At 35.3% G+C, this 20,602-nt stretch overlaps 1 long non-coding RNA gene across 1 annotated transcript; it reads left to right on the forward strand.

Annotated features, from left to right (window-relative positions):
• Positions 1-16,351: 16,351 nt before the first annotated feature.
• LOC117979192 (uncharacterized) lies at positions 16,352-20,218 on the forward strand. The gene is made up of 3 exons (XR_004669935.2): positions 16,352-16,464; positions 17,916-18,057; positions 20,130-20,218. It is a non-coding gene; the product is annotated as an uncharacterized LOC117979192 (long non-coding RNA).
• Positions 20,219-20,602: the final 384 nt, after the last annotated feature.

Raw genomic sequence — 20,602 nt, forward strand, 5'->3', positions numbered from 1 at the left:
GGCCCCACCTCTCAACACTGCCACATTGGGAAATAAGTTTCGATATGAATTTTAGAGGCGACATCCAAACCATAGCAGTCATCCTATTGGGGTTTAGTAATTAAAAGGGAAACCGTGTGTTACCATCAGAAAAAAAAAGTTTGGGTTAACTTCAAAATTGTAGTAGAAAAATAGTTTCTGTTTCTGAGTTTTGAGCACTAAGAAAAAAATGTAACTTCCATTTTTCTGAAAGGTAATGTGTCATATTTATCAAATTTAAATATACTTGATGCAGCAATTCCATCTTCAGATATTTATTTTTATGATAAAATTCCACAGATAAATGTTTATCAGATGTTTTTCAAAGAAGTTTTTAAACCACTATAAATGCTTAGTGATAAGAGATTGATGAAATAAATTATAGTGGATTGCAAATGTAGTTTCTATAAAGTATGATGCTAAAAATAATTTGTTGACTTTAAAAAGCCTCTCTGATGATAACACAGCTTATGATATAGTACTATGTCCTTCCTACAAATATCTATGTATGCATTAAAAAATGACCAGAGAAATAGATGAGTAAATAGTTTCAGAGATCTTTCGTTTAATCTATTTCTGGTCAGTTTCCCTTATGTTTCTATATCATATCATAATAGATCATAATAGATCATAATGTTCATCCATAGTTTGAAAGTTTAAAACAATTTAAACTTAGAAATCAATGGGAAGAATATTATGATATAAAAAGAATTATCATATGATGCATAATTACACAAATATTATTCATAACTTGTTATCAATTAGTCAACAGTAAAACAGTATTTCATCAACTCACATTGAAAATTGAGAAAGTATTAATCCAGAAAGAAGCTGAGTATACTTTTTGATTATAATAAAATTTCCAAATTTGTAGCAAATGAGTAGAAAATGTATTCAAATTACAAATGAAAGAGGGGGATTATTATTAACTTAGTATTTGCTAAAATTCACCAGCGCAGCCATCTGGGCCTGGGCTTTTGTTTGTGGTCATTGTTTTCAATTATCTTATTATTTACTAATTCTAAATTTTCTCCAGTAAATATGTATTACTAACAACATATTTTAAAATTGTTAATTTATACATTTAACAAATTTATTAAACTAATATTTAATAAAAATATTAAAGAGTCACAAGTAATAAAGCTAAAATTCAATTGACAAATTAGGAAAAGCTCACTCCAGTAATCTTAACATTTTGGGAGGCCAAGGCAGGACAATTTCTTGAGGCCAGGAGTTTGAGACCAGCCTGGGCAACGTAGCAAAACCCTGTCTCTACAGAAAATTTAAACAATTAGCCAGGCATGGTGGTACACACTTGTAGTTCCAGCTACCAGGGAAGCTGAGGTGGGAGAATCACCTGAGCCCAGGAGTTCAAGGCTGCAGTAAGCCATGATCACACCACTGCACTCCAGCCTGGGCAAAAGAGCAAGATCCCATCTCTAAAAAACAGGAAGAAAAAGAAATGTGAGGTATTTTGCAAATAAATTGACAGTTTGGAAGAACATTTTCTTTTTCAGTTTACTTGTACTTTACTCTTTCTTTTTGTTCCAGTTCTTCTGATGTCCTCAAATTGATTCAAATTCAATTAGAGAAATTTTTTTATTGAGAGCCTACTATTTGTTAGTCTATCAAATGATGACTAGAATAAAGCGATGAATAAAGATTGCTGACTTAAACATGATTCAAGTTCATTTAACCATATTTTCATGAGGTAAATTTTCCTCCAAATTTAAATTAAAAAAAATTTCCCATCGTATAAATTTTTCAGCATTACACCACCATCATCACCACCATAACAACAAAACCTGTCTAGGTACATTAGGTATTTTAATATTAAATAGCAATTTGCATTAGGTATTTTAATATGAAATAGCAATTTGCTTTGTACTTAAATGGAAGATGAATCTCCAATTCTGTAAATGTAAAAAAGAATAAGATCATAGGAAATGTAGACATCTGCATTTACTTAGAGATGGAATCAAAATTAGGTCCTTCTGAGAGCCTCTAAGGCTGAACTGTACTGAAACAGCTCATGGCAATTTACCATTTTAGTATTCACCCTATGATGTATGAATACATCACAAGCATGGCAAGAGGAATCTCTAGAATCTAAAATAAAGTATTTTGCTTTTGATGATATGCTTTTGCTGTTCACATTGTCCATTTAAGTCATATACTTTGGTAAATATTTAGATGTCTTTTTTTTTTCTTTTCTTTTCTTTTTATTTTACTTTAAGTTTTAGGGTACTTGTGCACATTGTGCAGGTTAGTTACATATGTATACATGTGACATGCTGGTGCACTGAACCCACTAACTCGTCATCTAGCATTAGGTATATCTCCCAATGCTATCCCTCCCCCCTCCTCCCACCCCACAACAGTCCCCAGAGTGTGATATTCCCCTTCCTGTGTCCATGTGATCTCATTGTTCAGTTCCCACCTATGAGTGAGAATATGCGGTGTTTGGTTTTCTGTTCTTGTGATAGTTTACTGAGAATGATGTTTTCCAATTTCATCCATGTCCCTACAGAGGACATGAACTCATCATTTTTTATGGCTGCATAGTATTCCATGGTGTATATGTGTCACATTTTCTTAATCCAGTCTATCGTTGTTGGACATTTGGGTTGGTTCCAAGTCTTTGCTATTGTGAATAATGCCGCAATAAACATATGTGTGCATGTGTCTTTATAGCAGCATGATTTATAGTCCTTTGGGTATATACCCAGTAATGGGATGGCTGGGTCAAATGGTATTTCTAGTCCTAGATCCCTGAGGAATCGCCACACTGACTTCCACAATGGTTGAACTAGTTTACAGTCCCACCAACAGTGTAAAAGTGTTCCTATTTCTCCACATCCTCTCCAGCACCTGTTGTTTCCTGACTTTTTAATGACTGCCATTCTAACTGGTGTGAGTGGTATCTCATTGTGGTTTTGATTTGCATTTCTCTGATGGCCAGTGATGATGAGCATTTTTTCATGTGTCTTTTGGCTGTATAAATGTCTTCTTTTGAGAAGTGTCTGTTCATGTCCTTTGCCCACTTTTTGATGGGGTTGTTTGTTTTTTTCTTGTAAATTTGTTTGAGTTCATTGTAGATTCTGGATATTAGCTCTTTGTCAGATGAGTAGGTTGCGAAAATTTTCTCCCATTTTGTAGGTTGCCTGTTCACTCTGATGGTGGTTTCTTTTGCTGTGCAGAAGCTCTTTAGTTTACTTAGATCCCATTTGTCAATTTTGTCTTTTGTTGCCATTGCTTTTGGTGTTTTAGACATGAAGTCCTTGCCCATGCCTATGTCCTGAATGGTAATGCCTAGGTTTTCTTCTAGGGTTTTTATGGTTTTAGGTCTAACGTTTAAGTCTTTAATCCATCTTGAATTGATTTTTGTATAAGGTGTAAGGAAGGGATCCAGTTTCAGCTTTCTACATATGGCTAGCCAGTTTTCCCAGCACCATTTATTAAATAGGGAATCCTTTCCCCATTGCTTGTTTTTCTCAGGTTTGTCAAAGATCAGATAGTTGTAGATATGCGGCATTATTTCTGAGGGCTCTGTTCTGTTCCATTGATCTATATCTCTGTTTTGGTACCAGTACCATGCTGTTTTGGTTACTGTAGCCTTGTAGTATAGTTTGATATCAGGTAGTGTGATGCCTCCAGCTTTGTTCTTTTGGCTTAGGATTGACTTGGCAATGTGGGCTCTTTTTTGGTTCCATATGAACTTTAAAGTAGATTTTTCCAATTCTGTGAAGAAAGGCATTGGTAGCTTGATGGGGATGGCATTGAATCTGTAAATTACCTTGGGCAGTATGGCCATTTTCACGATATTGATTCTTCCTACCCATGAGCATGGAATGTTCTTCCATTTGTTTGTATCCTCTTTTATTTCCTTGAGCAGTGGTTTGTAGTTCTCCTTGAAAAGTTCCCTCACATCCCTTGTAAGTTGGATTCCTAGGTATTTTATTCTCTTTGTAGCAATTGTGAATGGGAGTTCACTCATGATTTGGCTCTCTGTTTGTCTGTTGTTGGTGTATAAGAATGCTTGTGATTTTTGTACATTGATTTTGTATCCTGAGACTTTGCTGAAGTTGCTAATCAGCTGAAGGAGATTTTGGGCTGAGACAATGGGGTTTTCTAGATATACAATCATGTCATCTGCAAACAGGGACAATTTGACTTCCTCTTTTCCTAATTCAATACCCTTTATTTCCTTCTCCTGCCTAATTGCCCTGGCCAGAACTTCCAACACTATATTGAATAGGAGTGGTGAGAGAGGGCATCCCTGTCTTGTGCCAGTTTTCAAAGGGAATGCTTCCAGTTTTTGCCCATTCAGTATGATATTGGCTGTGGGTTTGTCATAGATAGCTCTTATTATTTTGAAATACGTCCCATCAATACCTAATTTATTGAGAGTTTTTAGCATGAAGGGTTGTTGAATTTTTTCAAAGGCTTTTTCTGCATCTATTGAGATAATCATGTGGTTTTTGTCTTTGGCTCTGTTTATATGCTGGATTACATTTATTGATTTGTGTATATTGAACCAGCCTTGCATCCCAGGGATGAAGCCCACTTGATCATGGTGGATAAGCTTTTTGATGTGCTGCTGGATTCGGTTTGCCAGTATTTTATTGAGGATTTTTGCATCAATGTTCATCAAGGATATTGGTCTAAAATTCTCTTTTTTGGTTGTGTCTCTGCCTGGCTTTGGTATCAGAATGATGCTGGCCTCATAAAATGAGTTAGGGAGGATTCCCTCTTTTTCTATTGATTGGAATAGTTTCAGAAGGAATGGTACCAGTTCCTCCTTGTACCTCTGGTAGAATTCAGCTGTGAATCCTTCTGGTCCTGGAATCTTTTTGGTTGGTAAGCTATTGATTATTGCCCCAATTTCAGCTCCTGTTATTGGTCTATTCAGAGATTCAACTTCTTCCTGGTTTAGTCTTGGGAGAGTGTATGTGTTGAGGAATTTATCCATTTCTTGTAGATTTTCTAGTTTATTTGCATAGAGGTGTTTGTAGTATTCTCTGATTGTAGTTTGTATTTCTGTGGGATCGGTGGTGATATCCCCTTTATCATTTTTTATTGTGTCTATTTGATTCTTCTCTCTTTTTTTCCTTATTAGTCTTGCTAGCGGTCTATCAATTTTGTTGATCCTTTCAAAAAACCAGCTCCTGGATTCATTAATTTTTTGAAAGGTTTTTTGTGTCTCTATTTCCTTCAGTTCTGCTCTGATTTTAGTTTTTCTTGCCTTCTGCTAGCTTTTGAATGTGTTTGCTCTTGCTTTTCTAGTTCTTTTAATTGTGATGTTAGGGTGTCAATTTTGGATCTTTCCTGCTTTCTCTTGTGGGCATTTAGTGCTATAAATTTCCCTCCACACACTGCTTTGAATGTGTCCCAGAGATTCTGGTATGTTGTGTCTTTGTTCTCATTGGTTTCAAAGAACATCTTTATTTGTGCCTTCATTTCATTATGTACCCAGTAGTCATTCAGGAGCAGGTTGTTCAGTTTCCATGTACTTGAGTGGTTTTGAGTGAGATTCTTACTCCTGAGTTCTAGTTTGATTGCACTGTGGTCTGAGAGATAGTTTGTTATAATTTCTGTTCTTTTACATTTGCTGAGGAGAGCTTTACTTCCAAGTATGTGGTCAATTTTGGAATAGGTGTGGTGTGGTGCTGAGAAAAATGTATATTCTGTTGATTTTGGGTGGAGAGTTCTGTAGATGTCTATTAGGTCTGCTTGGTGCAGAGCTGAGTTCAATTCCTGGGTATCCTTGTTGACTTTCTGTCTTGTTGATCTGTCTAATGTTGACAGTGGGGTGTTAAAGTCTCCCATTATTAATGTGTGGGAGTCTAAGTCTCTTTGTAGGTCACTCAGGACTTGCTTTATGAATCTGGGTGCTCCTGTATTGGGTGCATATATATTTAGGATAGTTAGCTCTTCTTGTTGAATTGATCCCTTTACCATTATGTAATGGCCTTCTTTGTCTCTTTTGATCTTTGTTGGTTTAAAGTCTGTTTTATCAGAGACTAGGATTGCAACCCCTGCCTTTTTTTGTTTTCCATTTGCTTGGTAGATCTTCCTCCATCCTTTTATTTTGAGCCTATGTGTGTCTCTGCATGTGAGATGTGTTTCCTGAATACAGCACACTGATGGGTCTTGACTCTTTATCCAATTTGCCAGTCTGTGTCTTTTAATTGGAGCATTTAGTCCATTTACATTTAAAGTTAATATTGTTATGTGTGAATTTGATCCTGTCATTATGATGTTAGCTGGTTATTTTGCTCGTTAGTTGATGCAGTTTCTTCCTAGTCTTGATGGTCTTTACATTTTGGCATGACTTTGCAGCAGCTGGTACTGGTTGTTCCTTTCCATGTTTAGTGCTTCCTTCAGGAGCTCTTTTAGGGCAGGCCTGGTGGTGACAAAATCTCTCAGCATTTGCTTGTCTGTAAAGTATTTTATTTCTCCTTCACTTATGAAGCTTAGTTTGGCTAGATATGAAATTCTGGGTTGAAAATTCTTTTCTTTAAGAATGTTGAATATTGGCCCCGACTCTATTCTGGCTTGTAGGGTTTCTGCTGAGAGATCTGCTGTTAGTCTGATGGGCTTCCCTTTGAGGGTAACCTGACCTTTCTCTCTGGCTGCCCTTAACATTTTTTCCTTCATTTGAACTTTGGTGAATCTGACAATTATGTTTCTTGGAGTTGCTCTTCTCGAGGAGTATCTTTGTGGCATTCTCTGTATTTCCTGAATCTGAACGTTGGCCTGCCTTTCTAGATTGGGGAAGTTCTCCTGTATACTATCCTGCAGAGTGTTTTCCAACTTGGTTCCATTCTCCCCATCACTTTCAGTTACACCAATCAGACGTAGATTTGGTCTTTTCACATAGTCCCATATTTCTTGGAGGCTTTGCTCATTTCTTTTTATTTGCTTTTCCTCTAAACTTGCCTTCTTGCTTCATTTCATTCATTTCATCTTCCATTGCTGATACCCTTTCTTCCAGTTGATCGCATCGGCTCCTGAGGCGTCTGCATTCTTCACGTAGTTCTCGAGCCTTGGTTTTCAGCTCCATCAGCTCCTTTAAGCACTTCTCTGTATTGGTTATTCTAGTTATACATTCTTCTAAATTTTTTTCAAAGTTTTCAACTTCTTCGCCTTTGGTTTGAATGTCCTTCCGTAGCTCAGAGTAATTTGATCGTCTGAAGCCTTCTTCTCTCAGCTTGTCAAAGTCATTCTCCATCCAGCTTTGTTCCGTTGCTGGTGAGGAACTGCGTTCCTTTGGAGGAGGAGAGCTGCTCTGCTTTTTAGAGTTTCCAGTTTTTCTTTTCTGTTTTTTTCCCCATCTTTGTGGTTTTATCTACTTTGGTCTTTGATGATGGTGATGTACAGATGGGTTTTTGGTGTGGATGTCCTTTCTGTTTGTTAGTTTTCCTTCTAACAGACAGGACCCTCAGCTGCAGGTCTGTTGGAGTACCGTGCCGTGTGAGGTGTCAGTGTGCCCCTATTGGGGGGTGCCTCCCGGTTAGGCTGCTCAGGGGTCAGGGACCCACTTGAGGAGGCAGTCTGCCTGTTCTCAGATCTCCAGCTGCGTGCTGGGAGAACCACTGCTCTCTTCAAAGCTGTCAGACAGGGACATTTAAGTCCGCAGAGGTCACTGCTGTCTTTTTGTTTGTCTGTGCCCTGCCCCCAGAGGTGGAGCCTACAGAGGCAGGCAGGCCACCTTTAGCTGTGGTGGGCTCCGCCCAGTTCGAGCTTCCCAGCTGCTTTGTTTACCTAATCAAGCCCGGACAATGTCGGGCGCCCCTCCCCCAGCCTCGCTGCCTCCTTGCAGTTTGATCTCAGACTGCTGTGCTAGCAATCAGCGAGACTCCGTGGGCGTGGGACCCTCCAAGCCAGGTGCGGGTTATAATCTCGTGGTGCGCCATTTTTTAAGCCCGTCGGAAAAGCGCAGTATTCGGGTGGGAGTGACCCGATTTCCAGGTGCGGTCTGTCACCCCTTTCTTTGACTCAGAAAGGGAACTCCCTGACCCCTTGCGCTTCCTGAGTGAGGCAATGCCTCGCCCCGCTTCGGCTCGCGCACGGTGCGAGCACCCACTGATCTGCGCCCACTGTCTGGCACTCCCTAGTGAGATGAACCTGGTACCTCAGATGGAAATGCAGAAATCACCGTCTTCTGTGTCGCTCACGCTGCGAGCTGTAGACCGGAGCTGTTCCTATTCCAGATGTCTTTTTTTTTACTTCAAAATTATGTTTATTGGTGAGTGAGTTTAACTTTTGTGATAAAGCTTCTTGTTAAAATATTTTTAATATTAAATGATCGCTTCAGTCATAATTTCATGGTTAGAGCATTCACTGAAAGACGTTTAAACTTATTTACTTTCCCTTCAGTCTCACATATTCAAAGTTAAAAATTTTAGGTTCTATGTAGTAGGCTCCTGTTGTGACCTTTTGAGAGACTTTTGAAAAAAAAATTTCATGTTGTCTTTAAATTTTATTTGAAGAAATCATTTATAGTGTAAAGGCATGTAAAATATAAGAAATTATTAAATACTTAAAAATGGAAAAAACACACATCACACATGCACAGAGTGTCAGGTTATTCTTACTTTCTAGAATGCCTTCCTCAATGTAAAGATTTTGGTTTTGATTTGAAGCTAAAAAACCAAGTTCTAAAATTCTCCAACCCTGTGAAACATTCACAAATTAACACAATGTCAATTTTTTCAATCGTGTTAGAGAAAATCCAATAATCTACAAATTTAATCTTCATAGATTTAACAAATGTGGAATTGGTTTTCTAGTGCTTTTGAGTCATAGGCTGACTTGTATCATATAAATACTTCACTTAAAATGATAAAAACATCAGGATGCAGAATCTACTTTGTTTTAGATGTTTTGGAAATCATCATTCAAATCGTAAAGCTATTTTTAAATTATAGGCTCATATTTATCTACTTTTATAAAGAAGTTTTAAATATAAATATACCTTAGATTTAACTGAATGATTATGCCTTTCAAATCATTCAATTGTTATTTAAACTACATACTTTGGGCAATTACAACCCTCAGGAATTCTACTTTCTGTCAAGATGGAATAATATGGGTAAATTTATTCTGAAATGATGGAAAACAGATGAAATGATAAAACAATGGCCTATAAGACACTGGAAATCAGGCCACAAGGAACAGTGATTTCTGAGAGATGGCAAACAAATAAGGTGAGCCTATGATAAACGCAGCTTGAGAACGTTCCTAGGCTGAGGATTGAGGTGCTCAGGAGGATACTGGTGGACCCCTGAAATTGAAGAGATAAATCTGAGAGTCCAAGAGACTTAGGTGGCAAAAATTCACGGGATGGAGGACTGGATAAAATAGTGCTGTACAGAGAGAGGATTCCAGAGATCTGCAGAGGTTCCCCTTTGAGTATTTAGCTGACTACTGATGAGTGCAATTATGTGAGAAAATTAGCCAAGGATGGAGAAAGAACCTACCTGAAAAGATGAGAGGTAACAGTGCCCCGTACTCACGCAGGTCCAAGAATAGTGCCTCTCCCCACCATAAAGTGAGAAACTTCATGATTCACAGGAAATTGTGTAGAGTGCAGACTGGTTGTACCTTAGTAGTGGGAAATGAGGGGAATAATCAGACTCAAATTGAATACTTGCTCAGGTCCTGACAGATTTTAAAAGTAAAACCCAGAAGGATGAAACTGTTTTCAAGTAACTGTACTGCATATCAGAAAAAAATCCCCAAAATAGGAATACAATACCATCTCCAGGAATACAAGTATTTATCAACCAGAGAACTGTACTACATGAAATGTTAAAGGAAGTCCTTTAAACAGAAGGAAAATGACACTAGATAAAAATATTGATTTACACAAAGAAATAAAGAGTGCTGGAAGTGGTGGCTACCTAAGTAAATATACAAGATTTTTTTCTTACGATTTAAATATCTTAAAGTTAAGTGATCCTTTAAACAAAATTAATGACAATGCAATAGGGAGTTTATATCCATAAAATTAAAATATACGACTACAATGGCACAAAGAACAGGAGAACAAAATGGGAGTATATTATTGTGAGGTTCATACACTACATGTGAAGTGATGTAATATCACTTGAAGGTAGAATCTAAAAAGTGACAGGTGTTTAGTATAAACCACAAAACATGCACTGAAATAACAAAAAAAGAATTACAGCTAACATGGGAGATGAAATGGAATCCCAGAAAGAAATTTATTTAAAATAAGGCAGATGAGGAGGACAGGTGAACAAAGTAAGATGGGGAAACTGCAGAACAAATAGGAAGATGATTAACTTAAACCTAAGGATATCAATCATCACGTTAAATGTAAGTAATCTGACTACCTTAAATAAAAACAGAATATGAGATTGCATTTGTTAAAAAAAGCAAAATCCCACTTTATGCTGCCTAAAACAAACACACATTAAGTATACAGAAACAACGCTAACACAAATTATAAAAACTCTGTAATGACTATATTAATATCAAAGTAAATTTCATAGCAAAGAATATTACTGAAGACAAAAAAGTTTATTTCATAATACTAAAGGTTCAATTCAAGAGGACATACCAATCCTAAATATTTATATACCAAATAAGTGAGAGTCAAAATACAAGAGCTTACAGAACTCAAAGATAAATAGATAAATCCACTCTTATAGTTGGAAGTTTGAATACTTTTCTCTTGATAAATGATGTAAAAAGTAAATAAAAAACAGTAAGAAAATAAATGATCTGAACAACACTCAACAAATGTGACCTAATTGCCATTTATAGGATACCACACTCAACAATAAGGGTAGTATATATTCTTTTGAAGATCACGTGGAACGTTTACAGAGAAGACCATATTCTGGACTGTTGATAATTTCTAAGTATATTTAGAATAAATCACATTATATGAATAATGTTCCCTGGCAACAATGGAATAAAATTGGAAATCAAAAACAGAAAGATTGCAGGAAAATCTGCAACTATTTGGAAACTAACACACCCGTAAATGAAAGATGAAATAAAAGTGGAAATTAGAAATTCTTTTGAACTGAAAGAAAAAAAGCCACAACATATCGAAATTTGTGAATTGCCAACAGAACAGTAGTAATGTGGAATTCATGCCACTGAAAACCACTATTAGAAAAGAACAAAGGTTTCAAATCAGCATCTACCTTAAGAAATTTAAAAAAGAACAAATGTAACCAAAGTAAACAGAAAAAGGAAAAAAAGGTCAGAGAGAAAATCAGGGATATACAAAATAAACAACAATAAAAAAATAGAGACAAACTATTATAGCACAGGTTGGTTTTTTGAAGAGCAATGCGCCTGTAGTCCCAGCTGCTCGGGAGGCTGAGGCAGGAGAATGGCGTGAACCCGGCAGGTGGAGCTTGCAGTGAGACGAGATTGCGCCACTGCACTCCAGCCTGGGGGTTGGAGCCAGACTCCGTCTCAAAAAAAAAAAAAAAAATTGACATTAAAAATGCTATTTAAAATAGCATTAAAATGTGAAATAGAGATAAATCTGACAAAAGATATGGAAGACCTGTACAGTGACAACTATAAAACATTTGATGAGATTAAATAATATCTAACTAAATAGAGGGAGGTATTGTGTTCATGGGTAAGAAGATCCAATATTGTTAAGTTGTTCCTTCTCTCCAAAGTTTTCTGTAAGTTCAATGTAATCCAAATAAAAATTTTAGCAGGTACATTTTTTTAATTGATGAATTCTAAAATCCATATAGAAATACAGTGGACCTAGAATAACAAAAACAACTTTGAAAACATAGAACAAAGTTGGAGAGCTCACACTGTGTGATGTCAATAGTTATTATAAAGTCGCGGTAAACAAGGCAGTGTGGTAGCATGTCGAGTTCTGTAAAATAGATCAGTAGAACAGAATGAAGATTCCAGAAACAGACTCACACATATATGGGCAAATGATATTTGAAAAAGATACTTCTGTTGTTCACTCTTGTTAAATAAAAAGAAGGAAGGAATTTTGGACTCTTATTTGAACCAGATCTGCTGTGACTTTTCAAATTTGTTCCTTCTAACCTCATTGTACTCCATAGTGAGGGTGTATCATATGCATTAATACCTTTTTTTACTGTTTTTTAATAACCTTTATTATTTTACTGATTATGAAAATAATACATGTTCTTCATCGAAAATATGAATAATGCAGAAAATTAAGAAGAATATAAGGCTCATCTGTAATCCTGCCACATAAAGATAACCACTGTAATTTTATTATTATTATTATTATTATTATACTTTAAGTTCTAGGGTACATGTTCACAACATGCAGATTTGTTACGTAGGTATACATGCGCCATGTTGGTATGCTGCAACCATTAACTCATCATTTACATTAGGTATTTCTCCTAACGCTATCCCTCCCCCATCCCCCTGCCCCCCAACAGGCCCCGGTGTGTGATGTCCCTCCATTCCGTGTCTATGTGTTCTCATCATTCAACTCCCACTTATGAGTGAGAACATGCGGTGTTTGGTTTTCTGTCCTTGTGGTATTTTGCTGAGAATGATGGTTTCAGTTTCATCCATGTCCCTGCAAAGGACATGACCTCATCCTGTTTTATGTCTGCATAGTATTTCATGGTGTATATGTGCCACATTTTCTTTATCCAGTCTATTTTTGATGGATATTTGGGTTGGTTCCAAGTCTTTGCTATTGTGAATAGTACCACGATCAATGTTAAATTGAATATAATTGTGAAAATTGGGGAAAAAAGTTGTACAGATTTTAACACAATTTTAGTTTTCACATCCATGAAAACTAAATCCATAAAAGAATCTGTTAGAACCAGAGAAACCTTCATCATTGTCACTTGAAATGACATTCCTGCCTACCTTTTAAAAGGGAATCATTAGCCTGATCATTATGGTAAAACAAGCAAACATAAACGTGTTTGTTTTCCTTTAGAGTTTTACACACAGTTTATCTTCGCTGAATTTTTGAAACACGCAAACTTGAAATTAAACAGTGTGCATTATTTTTGTTTCTGGTTTCTTTTGCTCAGAATTATGTTTGTGAGGTTCATTCATGTTTTTTAGGCCTAGTTTGTTAATTTTTCAGTATTGATAAGTTATATTTTTCTAGCATATTGCTATTCCATTTACATTTTCAATTTTATTGGCAGAAGTATTTTCATAATATGCATTTTTAGTTCTTTAGTATCTGCTACAACTAGGTGGATATTCTAATTCCTTTCATGAATTATTTGTTTACTTTCTTTTTCGTGATCATTCTTATTATTTATTTTATTAATTTTTGGATCTCTTGGAACTGACTCTAGTTTTCTTAATCCTCTGTGTTGTGCCTTTGTTTTTGTTTTTTGTTTTTTTTTCCAAGCTTTTGGAGGATTTCCTTAGCTATTCTTTTTTATGTCAGGAAGATATGGAATACATACACTGAAATTTCTTTAATTTTGTTTCCAATTTAATTGTAAATCATGAAGAATGCTTATAGTTTAAGCTTTTGAGAATCCTTAATCATCAAACAAACATCAATGACAGAAGGTTGCCTTTCCTAGGATGACACTGATGCTTTACTAGCCAAGTGCTAGGCAAGGGCAGTAGTGCTGGTCTTTTTGGCTTGCTTCTCCTGGTGCGGAGCAACATCCCTATGGGGGAGTTGGGGTGAGGGAGATGAATGCCCCACTATTCTTAGGTAGAGGGAGGGAGCTCACAATCTCCAGACTACACTCATTTGGAACGTGGAGCTTGAGGGGATAAGAAATGCCAGTGTCTTGCCCTTTCCTGGGAGATTCCACAGCCCTTGACTGGGAACTGGGGGGTGAAGGGAGCCTAATCTTCTTAGCCATACCCACTCAGAGTGGGGCTTTGATCACACTGACCTGAGAGTAGGAGGCAAAAATGGGTATGGCTCAAGTGCCACAGACTCTGACTCCTCTTTCTAAGATTTAGTAGATTTCCTTGAACAAACGTTTCTTCATTTGATATATGCCCTTAGTGTTGCAGGACTTTCTCCTTAGTTCAGCTAAAACTGGGTTCTTGTCACATGACTGGGAAAGACTAGACTCACGGACACATAGAAGGTTGAGGAGCATAATTTTTGGACGAAAAGGGAAAAAAAAAAAAAAAAAAAACGCAGCAAAGTGAGATGGAGTCCTCCTAGTAGGCCCTCCACCTCACAGATTGAATCCCAGGTCACCACACAGGAATTGAAGAGGCCAGGTCTCTCAAACTCTATCATTAGATCGCCTGTCTTTACAATTAGAAATTGAAGAGGCCAGGTCTCCTGTCTCTATCTCCTATCTCCTGTCTAAATTAGGACAAAATTTCCAAAGACTTTTATATGTGTATATTGTATATAGATATAAACCTATAACAAAATTTATATATGTATACTAATTTTTCCAGTTATGATTGCTTCACTAGGGAGCATATCCACAGAGGGCCTCATGCTGTCATTCTGCAAGTTGTCTTTCATATTTTTTTCTTTCTGTTCATTTATGCATTTATATTGTTGCCTATCTGCTTCCCCCCAAATAAGTATATCCTTTAAAATAGAGGTCATCAAATTACTTCCTATGCATGAAATCTGTCCCACTGCCTGATTTTGTAAATATTTATTGTAGTACAGTCATCACCATGTGCTTATATATAGTCTATGCCTGCCTTTGTTAGGTTTGTATCACTACATCAGAGATAAGCAGTTGTAACAAAAGCCCCGTGGCCACAAAGCCAAAATATTTGCCATCCTGCCGTTTACAGAAAAACGTTTGCCAGCTCTGCTTTAGAGTATTCGAGTATTCATATTTCCCATCCTTCTCTTGATTTTTTTCAACTTCTGGTTTTAGATGATATATTTTTCAACTTTCAGTTCTATACATATATTTGAAATTTCTTTACAGCATTACATTTAATAATACACATATTTTATAATAATTTTCTAGCATTAATTCTTGTTACCCTCATCATATTGCCTGCTTTTTTTATTTTAAAAAAAAGGATTTTTTATTTGTTGGTTAGAACATTTTTTTCAAGAACTTTCCTTATGTTAATTGTATGGATGCTACCTCTTTAAATTCTTCCATAACTACAAATTCTTTCTTTTTCCCTGACAGGTGAAACTATTGTAACTGGAAAGAAGATTTTTGGGTCTCTGTACCTTACTTTGAATAGTTTATATGTTGCTCTTCACTTTTAGTCTTCTTCTAAAGGATAAGTCTATTGTTAAATTTTCTTTCTCTATTAAGATATTTATCCTCTACTAATAAGATCATTTTCTTTAATCTCGGAATTCAAGAATTTCACTATTGACAATTATTAATATTAATATTGAATTTTAATTTTGTTATTCAATATTGATATTGAATTTCATTTTTCTTTTAGTCTTTCCCAGGCCTTACAGAAGCCCTCCAGTCTGCAGACTCAATTACTTATTTATATAATGAATATTTTTCTCTACTAATTGAGTCAATCTGTCTCTCTAATTTTCTGTTTTATTGAAAGCCTATGTGCTCCATGTTACGATTCATGTAAATTTACATCAAGTTGCTATCTTTTGCTCATTTTTTCATATCTTTTCAGTTTTGTTATGAATATTAAAGTATTTCTTCCACAAGAAATTCCAGAAGACTAATTGGTTCTGAGTAGTTACCCACAAACTTCTACTTTGTGTATTAAATTTTTTAATTCAACAGACCAGGCTTAATGGCTCATGCCTGTAATCCCAGCACTTTGGGAGCACAAGGTGAAGAGATCTCTCAAGTCCAAGAGTTCAACACCACCCTGGGCAACATGGAAAAACCCTAATCTTTACAAAATAAAATACATGTTTTTTGACATATACATTATATATTATATAATATAATATATATAATATATATTTTATGATATATTATATATTATATATATAATATATAAATATATAATATATAATATAAATATTAATTATTTATTATTTATTATTAATTAATATATAAATATTTATATAATATAAATATATAAATATATAAATATAAATATATAATATAAAAATAAATATATAATATATATCATATATAAATATATAATATTTATAATCTATCATATATAAATATATCATATATTATATATTATATAGATATAATCAAAATTCTTGATTCAGGTTCTTGAAAATATTTTATCTGTTAATTTAATCTTCTTAAAAACCTCTTTATGATTCTTTGTATTTAAATTTCCCATGTAGATTGCCAAGTTCTACTTCAATGGGAACTCCTGTTCTTTACATTCACCTTCATCTTTCTCTTGGTGACCTGCATTCACCTAAGTTCAGCAGTACTCAACATTGGCTGCACATTGGAATCAACTGTGGTGTTTTTGAAATTACGCTTTATCGGTTTCCAAAAGGGATTGTAGAGCATGGAATTGTCCCAGTGAGATGCCCTTCAATGAGCTGTCAAGGTTGAGTTCTACTACTCGACTTGGTTGTTGGTTTTGCTTCATTATGGTTTGGTATACTCTCTACCCTTGTCTCTCTTACCTGTTAACTGAACAAAAATTATGACATTGGAAGGTAGAGCATAAACATTGGATCAAAAGTTAGAAGACTCATGCTGAGATATTGCATAGCCATAAATTGAAAAAAACTAAGCTCCCCAAATCATAATTGCCCTTAGATCATAAACCTGAAAAATTGACTGTTTAAAAAATTAAAATATAACTCATATAATACACAGTAAATTTTGGTTTCATTTTACAGATCCTTTACCAGTATCTTAAATAAAATAAATACTTACAGGGGCTAAACTCTATCCCAAGCAGGATGGTGGTAGTGGGGACAAGTGAAAGAGGGTGGGAAAAATGTCCTCAGATGCCCTCCATATTTTCTTGGGCAAGTGCTAGTTCTCCTCTACTTACATGTCTTTTTTTCTGTGTAAATCACAATTGGGCATGATGCCTACACTACCTCATTCATAAATCTGAATATTTTTAGATTAAGAATAAGAGGGTTTAAAATAATTTGCTAATATCAACTTCTCTCTAAGTGTTTGAGTCCATGTAGCCCAAATAACCTCTGCCTCTAATATACTCTACAATTCTAGTTGGCTTATCCAAAGAGAATTTCACTGTTAATATGAATCTTGAGGTAAATCATTTTCCTCTTCTATGCTACTCTGAACTTTGTCTCATTGAACTAAAATAAAGCCACTAATTTTAACAATTATCCATATACTTTTTTCTATAATTGTGCAGTTTGTGACCACATATCTTTTCTTGATAATACAAGTTACATGACATTGGGGTCAGCACCTTATTCTTCTTCATAATCTCTTTGAACCCTGTCATTAGGTTAGACAAATGACATATATTATATTAATATGACATTTTTATCATTAAACTAGTTATATGCATATACTGCAAGAAGATGAAAACATCATAGAAGCATAAAACTCAGAAAATCTACTGTATTCCCATTCTTCAAAGGAATAATTTATAAACAGTTAAACATATTAATTTATAGTTAGTTTTCTATTGGTACGCTGTCTTCTATTGAATATATCATTTACTTTTTAGGAATGAGGTCATTCTATAAATACTCTTCAGCAGTTTACTGTCTGTCACCAATAAAAAATCTTAAGCATTTTTGATGTTAGTATACATTTTTGTAATTAATTTATTATAAGAGCTAAATAATTTCATTGCTATTTTTGATTTAATAGAAATATCCTTATACTATGAGGCTTAAGTGAAATTTACAATTCTATATACAAGCAGGGTGTTTAACATTATACATTTAATATAAAGATAGACAAATATTGGGGAAAGTGTAGTGTCATATTTTAGGGTTAAAACTGAGCTAAGTATGAACATTTTTCCTTCTGATCACCTGTTTTCTTCATCCTCCTCTTTAGAATCTTTCTCCTCCCTTCTTTGTGGTTCCTGAACTGATAAAAATGAGCTGCATTTGCTTACTTTATTGGAATACAGTCCTCCCATAACAAGACTAAGTGAAAGAGAACATGTTTTCCAGGGGGAGAAAGCATGGACTACTGCGTAAGTCTAGCTTCAGTCTAGGCTTAAGAGTAGAAATCATTTTCTATTTGTAGCCTGATTAGCCTAGCTCTCTAGAGCATTAAAACAGAGATTTCAGGAATAAATAAGGCTGAAGATCAACAGCTCAGGCATATATGATACTCTGTTATAGCCCTAAAAACTTAATTAGAAATTAATTATTGGAGGTTGACCTCATATATTTACATCTTCTCAATTTAATAACAAAAGAGTTTATATTCCCAAGGACAAAGAGAACTGGAGGAAAGGCCACAGTGGATCTGATATTTCAACAAAATTTGAAGACTAAAAGGGAAGTAGAAGAGCGGTAAACTGATTTAGGAAGCTAAGTTATTATCTGAGTGACTGCAGTGTGGAATGCCAATGAGCTAAAAGCCAATTGTGTCAGAGAGCCTTCTATAGTTTTACGGGAAGAAATTGAGTATGGCAAAAGGCTGGGATTGGAAAGAAAGACTTGCCAAAAATCTGAGTACAGTGCAGTTAGAATCTCCAGATACTATATATCATTGGGAGTCATCCAGCAATACCCATTTTCTACATGGTAGAGAACACGGTATAGTCTGTGAGTAATTTGAATGTGAGATACTTGAGATGCAGAATCACAGGCCACTCCAGAAGTCTGAAGTAAGTTACCTGTTGAAAACTGAAGGATTGATTAAAAACCTATGCATCAACTGTGGCACATTTACCTCTTCCTGGGTCCAGCTTTTGCAGAGCAAATGGGTAGGTTTATACCTTATAAACAAGAGAAAGGCAAAACAAATTCCCAGGTACACAAAAGGTCACCAGCTCAAGGCACCGACAAGTTTACTGTGATCCTTGAGGAATGAGTTCTGTAAGAAGATCTCCATGTATGAATGGGAGAAGTGTGAAGAACATTAAATAGCTATATGTTTGGTGGGTGTACCTTTGGCAACATTTTTGACACACATATGGCCGATCTATTAGAGCATTTAGAATAAAATAAAAGTAGAAACCCTATTTAGAAAAAATAAAAAGAAGTAACTGCAAGAAGAAACAAACAATTTAAAGGGGTTAATTTTGAGAATTGGGGTTGAAGTAGATATAGAGGCATTGGCAAGTTGCTTTTCATTGTAAGTATTTTTAGGCTTTATTTTATCTTTTTAAATTATGGTCTTATACTACTTTAACAAAGTACTTTTAAAAATAATATTTAGGAATTTGGAGATAAGACAAACATTAGTTTACCAATTGTTCCCTTCAATTGTTGGCTTCATTTATAACTTGCCTTTGTTGATCATTCATAAAATCATACATATTTAAATACCTATATGATTGAGTTAATTATTTGAATAAGACATATTATCAGGAAAATATGAAACCTTTTTTATACCATTTACATAACAGGACTGGACAACAGAAAAAAGTTGAAAGATAAGAAAGTAATAAGTTAAAATACTTTTGGTGAAAGTGAAAGAAATTAAAAGGAAACAGGTAAAATAAAGTTGCTTTTTTAAAGATAGGGTCTTGCTCTCTTGCCCGGGCCAGACTGCTGTGGCACAGTCATAGCTTACTGCAGCCCCAAACTGCTGGGCTGAAGTGATTCTCCAGCTTCAGCCTCCCAAGGAGCTGGGACTACAGGCACAGGCCACCAAACCTGGCTAATTTTTAAACATTTTTTGTTTTGATAGAGATGGGGTCTTGTTATATTGCTTAGGCTGGTCTCAAACTCCTGGTCTCCAGCGATCCTCCTCCCTCAGTCCCTAAAAGTGCTGGGATTATAGGTGTGACCCACTCACTGCACCTGGCCTAAAGTTGCTTTTAAAGAAGTGGATGTCTGTAACAGAGCAGAAGCAGAATAAAGCACAGCAAAGAAACGGAAACCTTAACGTATGAATAATTTGAATTTTTAGGTTTTCAAATAAATTATAATCTGTAGTGGGTGCTACACAGCAAAAACGTAAATTTGTAACTCTCAAATAAAAACACTAATACATGCTGTTAAAAATATTGTCCTGGAATCATAATTTATCTTGTACCTTCTGGCTGAAACAGGCAAGGTATTCATCAAGACTGTTTCTTCTTTCTCACAGGGAGCTAAACAACATTTACCAGCCTACCACAGAGTTATGGGGGAGAAGGTTATATGACCAAGATTTAGACAACAAAAAGTGATCAGAAGGTATGTGCTTTATTTCTAGTCTGTCCATAAAATCTTCCATATGTTTTCCTCTAAACTCCTTTTAATTTCTTTTGCTTGATACTAATGATCACTGAACTCACGGAAGCCCTTTGTAGTAGATGGCAGAACTCCAAATGAAGGAAGCCTGGATACAAATATCATATCACCATTGCTTTGAGAAACATCAATCAGAGACATTTGTTTTTACTCTGTATGATCAAAAAATAAATTTCCGTAACATTTGAGCCATTACACAGTTTTGGCCTGTGTGTTACAATAACAAATGTATTTTAACTAATACATTACTTATATAAAATTAGTGAGATGTAGCAGCAGGTAAAATAGTGGTGTCAAAATAGGCAAATGACTCTCTCCAATTGAGAT

The sequence above is a fragment of the Pan paniscus genome, chromosome 12 (assembly GCF_029289425.2).
Source record: "Pan paniscus chromosome 12, NHGRI_mPanPan1-v2.0_pri, whole genome shotgun sequence".
Lineage (NCBI taxonomy): Eukaryota > Metazoa > Chordata > Mammalia > Primates > Hominidae > Pan > Pan paniscus.